The sequence below is a fragment of the Octopus bimaculoides genome, chromosome 2, assembly GCF_046866305.1.
Source record: "Octopus bimaculoides isolate indiv1 chromosome 2, ASM4686630v1, whole genome shotgun sequence".
NCBI lineage: Eukaryota > Metazoa > Mollusca > Cephalopoda > Octopoda > Octopodidae > Octopus > Octopus bimaculoides.
This window is the reverse complement of record NC_142929.1, coordinates 94780062-94793410: the sequence shown is the minus strand read 5'-3', so window position 1 is coordinate 94793410 and position 13349 is coordinate 94780062. Positions and strand designations below refer to the sequence as shown.

General features: G+C 34.6%; 1 protein-coding gene across 17 annotated transcripts in view; it reads right to left on the bottom strand.

Moving 5' to 3' along the window:
* LOC106870648 (protein NDNF) overlaps positions 1-13349 on the bottom strand; it is a 203547-nt gene that overhangs the window by 83536 nt on the left and 106662 nt on the right. For 12 of the 17 annotated variants that reach the window (XR_016240680.1, XM_052978470.2, XM_014916797.3 and 9 more), the window contains exon 2: positions 8367-8594. The gene's annotated coding sequence lies outside the window, so the exon portion shown is untranslated. Of the gene's footprint in view, positions 1-8366; positions 8595-12661; positions 12794-13349 lie in introns of all 17 variants that reach the window. The other 5 variants (XR_016240681.1, XM_052978471.2, XM_052978472.2 and 2 more) reach the window with 1 other exon arrangement.

Here is a 13349-nt window from a genome sequence, read left to right as displayed (position 1 = left end):
CAGCTGTAGAACCCTTACCAGATCAGATAGGAGCCTGATGCAGCCTACTGGCTTGCCAGTCCTCAGTCAAACCATCCAACCTACGCCAGCATGGAAAACAGATGTCAAACGATGATGATAATGATGATATATATATGGATAATCCTAGATGGCTTAATATCCAGTGTGGGGATAGAAAACTATACCAGCCACCAAACTGGGTGCCATTGCATAGTACTAAAGATCCTGCCCTCTCCAGCTAAAGTAAGAGCCCAATAATGTAATGGCTTAAGGTTCAATAGCTCACAGCTTTCCGATGTTTCCAAAAAGCCTCAGAAATCTATAAAGTATAATTGTGGATGTGCTCACAGAACATTTAGACAAAATTTTATTTGAGAATCTAGACGTACCAACAAGCAAGAAGCTCAAAGAAGGGCAGTTTTGTCCAACTCACTGCTTCACTGGAACCAATTCTGGAAAGACAGCTGGGAAATGAGTTTGAAACAAGTAATCGTTAACACTAATGGTTGTGCCCCAGCATGGCCACAGTCACTGGCTGAAATCAGTAAAAGAATACAGATATATTTCTGTATGTACAGATATATTTCTGATATATTTTTCTCTATATACATATATATAGACATATGTGTACACAAACACAAAAAGACTGTGGAAGACATAGGATAAAGTAATGAAAAATGACCCTTTGACATTGAGTCTGACAGAAGAAAGGATTGGTTATTTGCTGTGCTTTGGAAGACCTGTACCTTTAAGAAAACATGTGGCCCTAAAGGCATGCCATTCACATCTGTGTCTCTCTCCACTACAATTCATCTTTCTAGTATTCCCTGCTTCACCCATGTTCACCACTCACTGCATTCCCCTACCCTATCTCCCACTCACCCACTTTAGTAAACTTACCTGCACACAGCTTGTTTCGCTTCCCGACAACAAAGGGAGTGATATTCTTAACACTTATTCCCTTCACCTGTGTTCATTTACTGCATTCTCCTCTCCGTTATCTCTCACTCTCCTTTTGTAAATTTTCCAGCCCTCTTACTTGATCCAGTCCTTTGTACCACTTCACTTATATATCCCTTCTTTTCACTTGAGGGTGTGCCCCAATAGATCTTCACCATCTCTCTCTTTCTCTTCTCCTTTTTCATAGCCATGTATCTCCTCTACTTAAAGACATCTGTTTCTATTCATCTCTCATACTCTAATCCCTCATCTGACACAAAGCCACCTTCTTCAATGCTATCCCCCTTGAATGAGGGGTCTTATGTTTCAAGTTATTTGGTTACCTTGCTGCTGCTGGTGTCACATGAAAAAGCACCCAGTACCCATTGTACAATGGTTGGTGTTAGAAAGGGCATCCAACCAAAGCAGACAGTGTAGCTTGGTACAGTCCTCTGGCTCATCATCTAATGCATGCCAGCATGAAAAATACACAAATGACACACACACACACACACACACATGTAAAATATATCAGGATTATCATTTTATGTCCACTTTCCATGCTGGCAAGGCTTGGAGGTTTTGGTGGAATCCAGCAAGTCAGAAAACTATGTACTTTTCCAGTGTTCCAGTTTTTGTATGACTTCTACAGCCCTTCATAAGGCAAGCTACTTAATGAAATGTATTGAGTGCATTTTTTGTGACACCAGCACTTATGAGGTCACCTTGTAATTTGAAAAACTAAACAGATGGTGGATAGGAGACAGAGAGGTCACATTAAGCAAGGTGTTGAGAAGATTCACGTCTACCCTGCATTTTACGTAGGTGGATCATTGAGGCTGGAATGGAACCCAAACAAAGGTAAATATTGAATGATGAGGTACCAGAATGTACCTACATGTAACATGACCAAGAGATAAAAAGACAAGAACATGCATACTGAAAAATCAGAAAGGTTGGTAAGCAAGGAAGTAAGAATGTGGGAGTAGAGTGAAGTGAATATAAAACAAGATGTGGAGGCAGTCAGATGTAAATAAGGGATGTACATGGTGAATGGTGAACAAGGGTGGAGTACAATAAAAAGGAGTGTTGGATGCTGGTTGGGTGAAGCACAGAAGAGATTGAGTAGTGACTAGCAGTGCAGAGAAGGTGACATGGTAGAGTAGCAGATTTTGCTTTCATTTCTTACACCAGCAGAATAATACAGTAGATAAGAGAGTGATGAAGAGGAGATTGATAGGGTAATGAAGGGTGATGTTAGATATTGTGAAGGGGCAAGTGTAAAAGATGGATACTAACAAAGGTGGGTAACGGGTGTCAATGGTAAGAACGAGGAATGAATGTCAATAGGAAGTGGCTCAGGTCTGGGTGGAATGAAGGGGACACAGTTGTGTGCATAGTATGCATGTACATTACACTTTGAGAGCCCTGGACACAACCTTCTAACATGGTTGGATGGGTCTTCTCAAGCATTGCTAGTCATTCTGGTCCTTTGTCATCTCTTCAGTGAGACTGAAAATCCTGAGATCTACCTTCTCCATCTCACACCCTATCTTTCTGTGTCTTCCTCTTTCTGTGAACCCCTCTACTGTGAGCCATTGGCACTTCTTTATATAGTTATCCTCACCAATATGCCTAACATCTGTCTTGTACACTACATCTTATTCCTTTTATACTTAGTTTTTCTCTAAACACATTTGTACTCCAATCATGCACACTGGCATTGAACATTCAATAGAGCATGCTTAATTCTTTTCTTTCTAGCCTTTGCAGACCCTGTGCATTCAGAACACATATCTCATTACAATATAGTATTGCAGTTTGTATGCAAGCATAATTCAGATTTTCAGTCTGAGGAATAAACCTTTTGCTACCAACAAAAGTAATACCTCCCCGAACTTTCTTCCACCTGTTCTTACTCTGGCTACTATATTATTCTGACCATCCTCCACCACTGCTCATTAAGTTACCTAAATAAAAGTTATTTACCACCTCAAATGTTCCTCCTGAAAATTTGGGGGCATTTGCTTTCCTTGTGCTCTTAAAAGTTTATTGCTTCTGTGCATGTGCCACAGGTAGTCTGCCCTCTCTTTTAACATACCTTTGATTCCACTGCACATCATCTGCATCTATAATGTGCATTGGGTACACCATATTGAATTTCTATCCCCTCCTTTTCTGCATATGAAGCAAGGCTATTTCCCTGACAGTTGCAGGATCCTAAACTTTGAGGCCCTTTGATTCCAGATTTTCTTGTCATGTCTGGAGCAAAACATACAATAAGTACACTAGAAATAGATTTTTTTTTTTAAATGCTTGGGTGGCCCACTAGAAGTAACTGATTGCTTTTGTTACCAAGGATATGTAATTAGCAATGCAGGTATTTGCTCTGAAAGTATAGTAGTAAAAGCAAGACTAGGTTGGAGAAAGTTCAAGAAGAGCCAAGAAGACATGGGACAGAGTGATGAAGGTTGATCTCAGGACCTTGAAACTCAGAAATGACAAAGGATGGGGATGACTGGTGAAATGTTGTTCTCAAGAAGACTCACCTACCTTGGTAAAACAAAGTCCGGGAAGTGCGATGTATGTATATACGTGCACAAGTGGGCCTTTTGCTTAATTTCCTCTTCAAAGCATTCCCAGCACTCATCATCTCCCTAACTAAGCTCTTCCACTTATTTTACTCCTCAAAACCTTTTTATTTATTAATTATACTCCATTCATTAATACTGTTCTCTCTGTCCACTCTTAACATTGATCACACACATCCATTGAGCCACTAAATTATCTCTGCTCCTCAACCACTATACATCTCTCAATTTCCTCATGCTCTATGTGTGCTGTATCTACAACCCCCCCCCCCACCACCACCACCACTTGAGATGACTTAGTGTAGCTGATTTGAGGCAGATAACTTGGCAGCTGACTAGACATTCAGCCTGTTTTAGTGATAGTACTTTTTGGTACTGGAGGCAAATGCATGCACGCATGCACAGAAATATATACATATTAAAATGGTTGATGTCAAATAAGTCAGCATTGAATCAACAACGCCAAATAAGTGATGCCAAAATGGTTGACAGAACATCTTTGTATTTCATGCAGCATTGCATTTTGAACACAAATATTACATATTCCTCTTCACTTTCAAGGAGGAAGGACTCTGTTGCCAGCAAAAGTAGTAGATCCAAGAAATTTTCCAACCAGTTCTACCCCAGCTTTTGTACTTTTGGAGCAACCACCTCCACTGCTAATTATGTCACTTAGGTATTTAAAACTATCCACTACTTGTGAGCCAACCTAGTATTTAAGTAAATCAGTGTTCTTGGTGGTTATTGCTCCCATTGCATATGCTATATACAAAGCATGCTTTCTCTGTTAGCCTGTTTGTGATTCCACTACATCTCTTGTATATGCATATATATATATATATATATATATATATACATACACACACAAACATATTGTCATCAATGCTATTGTTTTAACTTTAACTTTCCTATGCTTCAATGATTAGACAGAATTTGTTGAGCTATATAATATATTATATGTACAAATAAAATACACATGTATGTAGAGGTATAATAGTTTTCTAATGACATATTTATCCATTTTATAACCAGATTGAATTAGTTTTTAGCAGTATAGGATGTGGTTTGTGTATTTTTAATAGATGTTGCATCTGTTGTAACAGTGTGGGGAGATTTGTTATTATTTTATGGCTTGGGTCATTAATTATTCATTATTACCCATTATTAGCTAGTGTTTGTTTTATGCTAAAGGTTTCTTTTGTGTATGTAAATTTAAAAACTTAACTAAAAAGAGATTTGTCAACAGATTTTATATTTATGGGGGCATTCACTGTTACCATGTTTACATAAGCATTTTTTCATGTATTTTATATAAACTGAAGTGCTTTATATATTGTTCTTTATTTCTTTGTCACTTTATATAAGAATGAAGCAGTGATAGAGTCTGAATATATGTTGGAGCTATGCTGGATCAAAAATTTAAGGATAGAGCTTTTTGAAGTTCATATTTAAGCCTATCAATCTGTTTGTCTGTACCTGTTATAATAAATATATCACTAATGTACTTAATGGGAACAACTTTGTTTTCTGTGCTAGCCATGTAGAATGCCTTGAATGCAGATATGAATTTAAAATCCAATACCACTCTATCCTTCTAGATGTATAGATTACCTTGAAGATAGCTGAAGAGAACTTCATATGCAGGCCAATAGAAACTTATGTTTCATGCAATAACAGGTGGTTTTATTGTATAGTGTATGTATATGTCATCCATAATTATGTTTATAATTTCCATAAGTGGACATTGATAAACTTTTGATGTTCATGAGGGAAATTTTTCCAACTTTCTCAGTTTCCAGTAGAATTTCAAAGAACTTATCAGATGACTGTATACTGTACCTATCCAGTTTGTACTTTATAGTGTTGGCAAGTCTTTCTTGGAGATTATGGACCATGGAAAGTTATTAGGTTTTAAACACACAGATAAAACATATGTAAAATACATCATGAATTCTACCAGGATTGACCATTAAATGATTTTTAAACCCAGCGTTGGTGATTTTATCAGTTATAAAAGTATTTCTGCCATCCTTTCCAACCTACTACAAACAACACAGCATTATTGCCATCATTTTGCTTTGAGAATGAAACAGGGAAGGTCTGAGAAAACTAATGGATTTCGGAACACATTTGTTTGAAACTGAATATAAAGAGCTAAAAAAGAAAATACAAAAAGAAATCTTTAATAAAAAGATCAAACTTGAACATAGTCATGTCTTTATTGCATGTGCATATGTACACATACATATATGCACACACATACATGTAAGTGCAAACATGTATTTACAGACACAGATACATATTCATTTGCTTATCCCAAACCACTGCAAATATTAGTTCATGTAGAAATGTATGCCTTCACTTATACAAGTGCACACACCTATATTTACACATATAAGCATTTAGTTGTAGGCATACAAATGAGAGAATAGACATACATGCAACCTTTGCCATAAAATCATGTAATCAACATGCATATATCAAGGATGAGTGGAAGGTAAGACACAAGGTTGGTGGAATGTGGGAAGACTTAACATGAAGAAATTAGGATTATAGGCTGTAGGTCTAGCTGAATTAGAAGAGATGCAATTTATTTGAAGATTTTGTGTTTGTATGAAGGGAGACCAACTCAGTGTTACAGGTAAGGTGGTTTGTTTTAGAGTAGGGAATTTGAAAGGGTTCAGAAGTATATAACAGTCTATTATAGGCTTAGAAAGGCTGGAAATGTGTGTTTTCCAATTGATAAAACTGGGGATGTTGCTTGATTTCAAAGACCATAAATAGCTACACAAAGAACTGGTTATTAGATGTATGGGAGAATTTGTAGTACATGAAGTTGGATGTGTGTGTTGCAATAGTGACTACTGTAGTCATATACTAGGTTCTTTGATAGAAAACAGTTTCTGTTTAAAGGATAGGCTGAAGGATTCATGCAACTGCAATTAGTAGAACAAGGTATCAGATTAAAATTGCTAGAACTAGACTCCTTACTGTTTTTTTTTTTAAGTCATAGAGAATGATATTTTTATTTGTGCTTGTCGATTAACTTGTGATATCTATGATTTGGAGGGGAGTGTTTTAATAGAAATTTAAAGAAAAGAAAAGCTATGATGGTGAACCATTGTGGGTTGATTGGTGGATTAAACCAGATGGTAATTTTTTGTGTCAAATAGTTTGGTTTGTGTATTTTAATTCATTCTGTCTTTGCAGTTTCTATTCTTTAGTGCAATATTATAAAATGTTGAAATTTCACAGTATTATAAAATGTTGAAATTTCAGGTACTACCTTATTAGATGAAAGGTTCAAGAACCTAAATGAATATGCTTTCTGGGTTATCAGTGGATTTATGTATGCATCTGAACTTTTTTCTGTTTTTCTTGAAAGGTTTCTAAAATGTTCAGAGCTTTAAGTTATTTTACAGTAAGAAAACTCCAAGTCTTTAAAGAACTTATGAAGGATTTTCTTAAATCTACCAGTTTGTTGTGGGTTAAGGCTTATGAGGAGGAGTAAGCCATTACCTCTATATAGTCCATCATGATGTATAGCTGTTAAATGCATACACTGACAATATTGTTGTCCTCAGTTGAGTCTTTTGAACCCGTGCCGACTTCAAGTGAATGAGCCTCATAAATGAGGTGCTCAAGAAACTTTGTAATCCTTAAATATAATAAACAAGCTACCAGATAGTGCTTCAACTTGGACAAGTCAATCACTACATGATTTAAACATTAGTTTGCACTTTTCACTTCAAAATAACATTATAGTTACAGCCGTATATTTTTTAAAATGCACTATATCAGTACAATATGTCCAGAGAAATAAAGTTTTGATAAAATTATGTATTTTGATAAATAAATTACATGCCTTGATGTGCTATTGAAGTGAGTTGTAAGTTTAGTTTCTGATGTAGCCATGACATTCCTCACACACACACACACACACACACACATACATACACACACACACACACTCTCTCTCTCCCCACTGGTACTTTACAGGAAAGGAATCATCATCATTGTTTTATCAACTGTAAAAACAATTGCCCCAAAAATAAACCTTCTCACTTGTGGTTTTATACAAAGTGAGAAAAATCTATTTGATAAATCAGTTTTAAAAAATTACTATAATTTATTAATATTTATAATACTATATATATATATATATATATATATATGTACGAGTCAATGAGCTAAGCTGTTAATATCCTTGTGATTGTTTTTTTTTTTAGCACTCAGTACCACTACCACATGGTGTTGAGTGTGAAAATAGTGGCACAGAGCCATGAACAATGAAGTGACAGGAAAAGAAAAAGAAAAATATGACTGTTAGAATACAAGTATCATACAATCATATGCTACTGTTTCCTTACTACTTTATATAATATTCAGTTGTATATCACATTTACCAATAGTGTTTATAAACACATGATATTGGAAACTTTCCTAATGTTGCTTTCTGCATAAGAAGCATACAGTTAAGGGCAAACAATTATTCATTATGTGGCAAGCTGCAAAGTGATTTTTAATTAATTGAAATTATAACTCTTATGAAAAGAAAAGTCATTAGTATGAATAAAAATTGTTTTCAGAAGGAGCAAGGGAGAAACCTCTGAAAATTTCAATCCAAGAACAATTAAATTGAGATATGTAAGAGAAGAAAGTGAGTCTCTGTTCTTTGATATCAAGGGTGGACAACTTCAAATGTTTCAATATTATCGGACCCCCTCAGCAAAGTATTGATACCTACGTATGTATACCATGCAATAGTGCCTATTACATTATTTTATTATTCAAGATACATAAACAATTACAAGTATTTTCATTTGTGCTACTCACCTCACATTAAGCTGGTCACAAGTCCACAAGCTCTCCCAATTAAAATCCTATTAGTAGAGGATGTGTGATCAGAAAGTTGAAGCTCTGAAGCCCATTCGTTGATGAAATTAAAGTGCTGGGAATTATACAAATATTGGTACATTATCCTAGTATTGTATAACAAGCAGCACTTGTTTTAGTTTTTGGTACAAAAGATTTTCACTCTAGAGCCTTCTGGTCAAAGTATGCCTGCAAAATATATACACATAATGTATACATAACATGAAATATCATATACATATGAAACATATATATTCCATAAAAGTAGATTCCATTCCCAACTACTTAATCTTGGGGTTCAGTCTCACTGCGTGGTACCCTGGGCAAGTATATTCTGTTATAGTCCCAAGATGATCAAAGCCTGTTGTGTATGTGTGTGCTTTTCATTTCCAATCTTCCGTGAAAACGTCCAGCCGGGGGGAAAACACTGCCTTGGTTGCAAACAGGTGATAGTTGATGATGGAAAGGACATCTGCTACAGTCAATTCTGTTTGACTCATGCAAGCATGGAAAAATTTATTTTAAAATGATGACGATGATGATGATTTCATACACATTTCAAAACATATCTTATACATATGATAATATATTATACACATACAAAAATTCTTAATATTTTGAAATATGCACATACAATATCTTATATCCAAAAATATCACATATACATAATAATGATGATGATAATAATAACACTAACAACAACAACAACACTATGGATAAATGTGCCGCAAAATATCATACACCACAAGTTATCATATATATATTACCAACATCATCATCATCATTTTAACATCCGTGTTTCTATATTGATCTGAGTTAGGTGGAATTTGTTGAGGTAGATTTCCTATGGCTGAATACCCTACCTGTTATTAATCCTCATCAGTTTCCAAGTAAGGTAATATTTCCCCTTGGCCTGATATATTTTCATATAAGACAGGAAATAAATTACATACACACATTAAAATATATTGCCTTTGTTGAATTAAATTTCAAAAATTATAAAGACATTAGTAAAATAACCTTGTCATTAGTAAGTTGATGTAGAAAATATAAATTAACATGAAATTTGAATGGAAGATTTTAGTCTTGATTACTTAAAAATATGAGCTTTGTATCCCAGAACCCAAGTTGATCTTAGATGGGTTGGTATCAAAAGGGTTAATAAAAGAATATAAAGTATACACCTTTCTGTTGGGAATAAAAATCTAGGTCTTTGAACTGTTCATATTTCTTCCCAGCATGCGACTAAACACAAGGTGACATTGTGATGTTGTCTAAGGAAGAGTTTAACAAGAGAAGGGAACACCTGTGGAGAGATTATCTGTTGTGCAACATTTCTCTGAATATAATTTTTTTTCTGTGATAACTTACAATACATGTGTCTTCAAAACCAGATATAAATCTTCAGCAAACTCAACCACTTAACTGTATTAACTTTTGGTCTACCAGAGAAAATGCATGTCACTAATTACTGAGTTCAATGGACCCAATATTTTTCATTTAATTAAATTTTATTCAAACTATCACTATTTCTTAGCTACAATATGTATGCTATCAGGTGAATGAAGAATTACTGTTTCTCACAAATTTTAATAACAAATTACAGCTTACAGAATATTTTATAAATTTTAAAAATTACAAAACTACAGAATTACAGCTCTTTATGGCAGTGAATGCAGACAACATTGGAATGTTCTTGGCAACATGGATAGTAAAATTCTTATATGTTGTACGAGTTTTCCTATCTTTCTTTTGGGCCACGCAAAGAACATCTTCCTTTTCCTTTGGCTGAGGAATCTCAAATGAAGTTGAAGATCGTCTTCTTTTCTTGTTTGGTTGAGAGATGTTAGCAGAACTAGAAGATTGTTTAGCATTGACTCCAGCAAGTTCCTTTCCTAACTGAATCAGGCACTGTTTTCTTTTATCCTTGAAACTGTGCAAGTGAAGCTGTTTAGCAACAATGAAAGCATTCACTGCACTTATATCAATCATGTTGTAGAATATCACCATAGGCTATCTTTGAGTCATTCTTTATCAAGTGTATGTCCTTACCAGCTTATGCTTTGTTGTAACATGTAATAACTTCAGGTTTCTTTTCAGCACTTTTTGAATCAATTGAAGGCTGAGAGTGCATTGTACTCACAAGTGTGACTCCATAATTTTCCTTGGGACAATAAGATATGATCATAGAATCCTTTTGAAATCCAAATATTGTGCTGTTGATTTCTCTTTCTTTTCCATTTGTGAAAGCACTTGAAAGTTCAACTTTGTTCTTTCTAATTGTTCCAGCTAAAGTAGTTTTCTTGCTAAGCAGCTTTCGAACCAATCCTAGACTTGTTAAAAAATTATCACAAGTTATATTGTGACCAGTATTTTCAAGTTCTTTTACTAGGTCTTCAATAAATCTTGGACCTTGATTTGTCAATCTCCCTTATTCTGAGATTTTTCCAGTGTAGATTTGCATTTTCCAGACATAAGATGTTTCACATATTACCCAAATTTTAATTCCATATTTGCCTGGTTTTGAAGGAATATATACTCAGAATGGGTAGTGCCCTCCGAATGAAATTAATTGTTCATCAACTGTCATGCATGAGCTTGGAACATATCCATCTTGCAAATTCTGAATCCACATTTCAAATATTTCTCTTACGGGTTCCAATTTATCATCAGTTCTCTTTTTTTCTTCTTGCTCTAGCATCATCAAAATGCAATACTTGTAACCTCTGTTGAAATCTTCCCTGGCTCATAATTTTGTTGAATATTGGGTGGCCATCTTCTTGACTCCATAACTGTATGACATTTTCATGTTTAGATTTATAAACACCTTTAAGAATAATCAGTCCAATAAATTTCTTTATTTCAGAGTGATCAATTTCCTTCCATTTATCTTTGTAAACAACCTGACCTTCAACATTTGTCCATTTACGAATTACTTCAAGAAGATTCAGGCGCATAAAGATAGTAAAACATGTTTCAATGCTATCGCAAGACCTTTTAGCAAAACAAGATTGTTCACATTCTAGGTGCACAATATCGCAAGATGAAGTTCTTACTGCTGCTTGAGTAAGAGCATTAGAATGCCAAACTTCTTGTCTGTATCTAGAAACATGTTGCTCATTCATAAATGGGTGGCTTGCAGATAATTGTTTTTGAGCATCTTCATCATCTGATGACACAGAACCTAAACTGTCCAGCACACAATCACTTTCACCATCATCTTCAGAGCAATAGAAGGAATCACTACTATCTTCTTCCCATTCTTTATCTAATTCCAATAAGCTTTTCGTTATTTAGTTTTCACGTCTAGGCATATTGGGAAACACAACTGAACTATATGAAACTTGATAGCAGACTAAAGGCAGATATTGCTCTCTCACATATTTATTCTCTCCTGAAAGATGAGGCAATATATTGTAAGAATTGTGTCCTCAAACAGAAATATTGCCTCACCCTATAACCTAGCAGATTGAAGGTGATGCAATACCACACAAATTTACAGGAATATTTTCATAATTTTTCATATTTTATCTAAAATTAAGCAAATAAATTGAACACAATTTTATCCGTTTTATATCTGATGAATATCTAAGAAAATAATATTTGATACTGCTTTCATTCTGTTTAGAATGACAAGTGCATTGTCTGAATTTAATTTGAGGGTCCAATGAACCCAAATGGTAATTAATGTATAAAGTGAAATTTTCTAGCTTTTACAAAAATATGGAAAATTTCCCATTTGAGAACTAAAAGAGTCAAGAAAAAATAAGTCATAAGAAATCAGCAGAATCAAATAATATAAACAATAGGAAAAAGAAACTGGAAAAACTGAAATGGGTCTATTGGACCCATTGGTAGACAGAAGGTTAACTTGCAGTTTTCTTGTTTTTAAATTTTTTCCTTTAGCTATTTGTGCTGAAACATTACTTGTAAATTGAGCAAACACTTTTGCCAGGTTTGAAACTATGATCAATGGATTGCTATTTATCTAGATAAATAAGTCACCATAATATGAAAACAACAAAAATATCAAATTATTAGGAAATCTGCTTGAAATATATGCCTGTATGAGATTATGGTTTGCTAATTCTGGAAACATAACCAATGGAAGTAACAGGAATTAAAAATTGAGATTGGTATTGGAGACTGAAACTGCAGTTAGCTTTAAACTAAATATAAAATATTTTAGAAGAAAAAGTTAAAGCTATTTGTACACAAACCAATCAACCACAGAACTGGATATTATCACTACATACCTTAATTTGGTATTGCTTCATTATGTTTTATCGCTGTGCCAATACTACAATTTCCCTTAGATCAGAGTTGGAGAATCCCTCATCCACAAATTTCATCTGCATTCAAATTTGAAACCATTCACTGAGAAATCTCTAAAAAGCCATATGAAAAGAAGTGGTTTAAGCCTTAAGACCAAAACAGTAATTTAATGTAAATTGCATTACTGTGAAAGTCAATAATAATGATTCATAAATTTTCTTATCTCAGATGTGCCCCATGCTGGTTCTTATGCACTTGCAGTTCACTCCAGAAACTAAAAGAGTTCTGTAACTCCCATTCAGATCATCACCATTATAATAATTAGATTTGCTTTCCATGCCAGCATGGGTTGGACACTTCACCACAATTCAAGTCAGTTCTTATTTGGAGTTACTGTCCTTTGAGATGGTTTAGAAGACCATGTCCTGCTTGTAATTTCAATTTTGAGCTTGGTTTCTATGGCTGGATGCCCTTGTGATGACTAACCACTAACCTTGAACTAGATACGTTTTATCATGGTATCCGTACCTGAGAAGTTGACATGTATTGAACATGACTAAAGAGTTCTTTTGAGCCTACATTATCTCTACTTGTTTGCCAATAATTTTACAGTGTACTTGGTGTAATTTTATTGAGGCATCATCATTAGCAAGGGTGCCTTGCATCCGG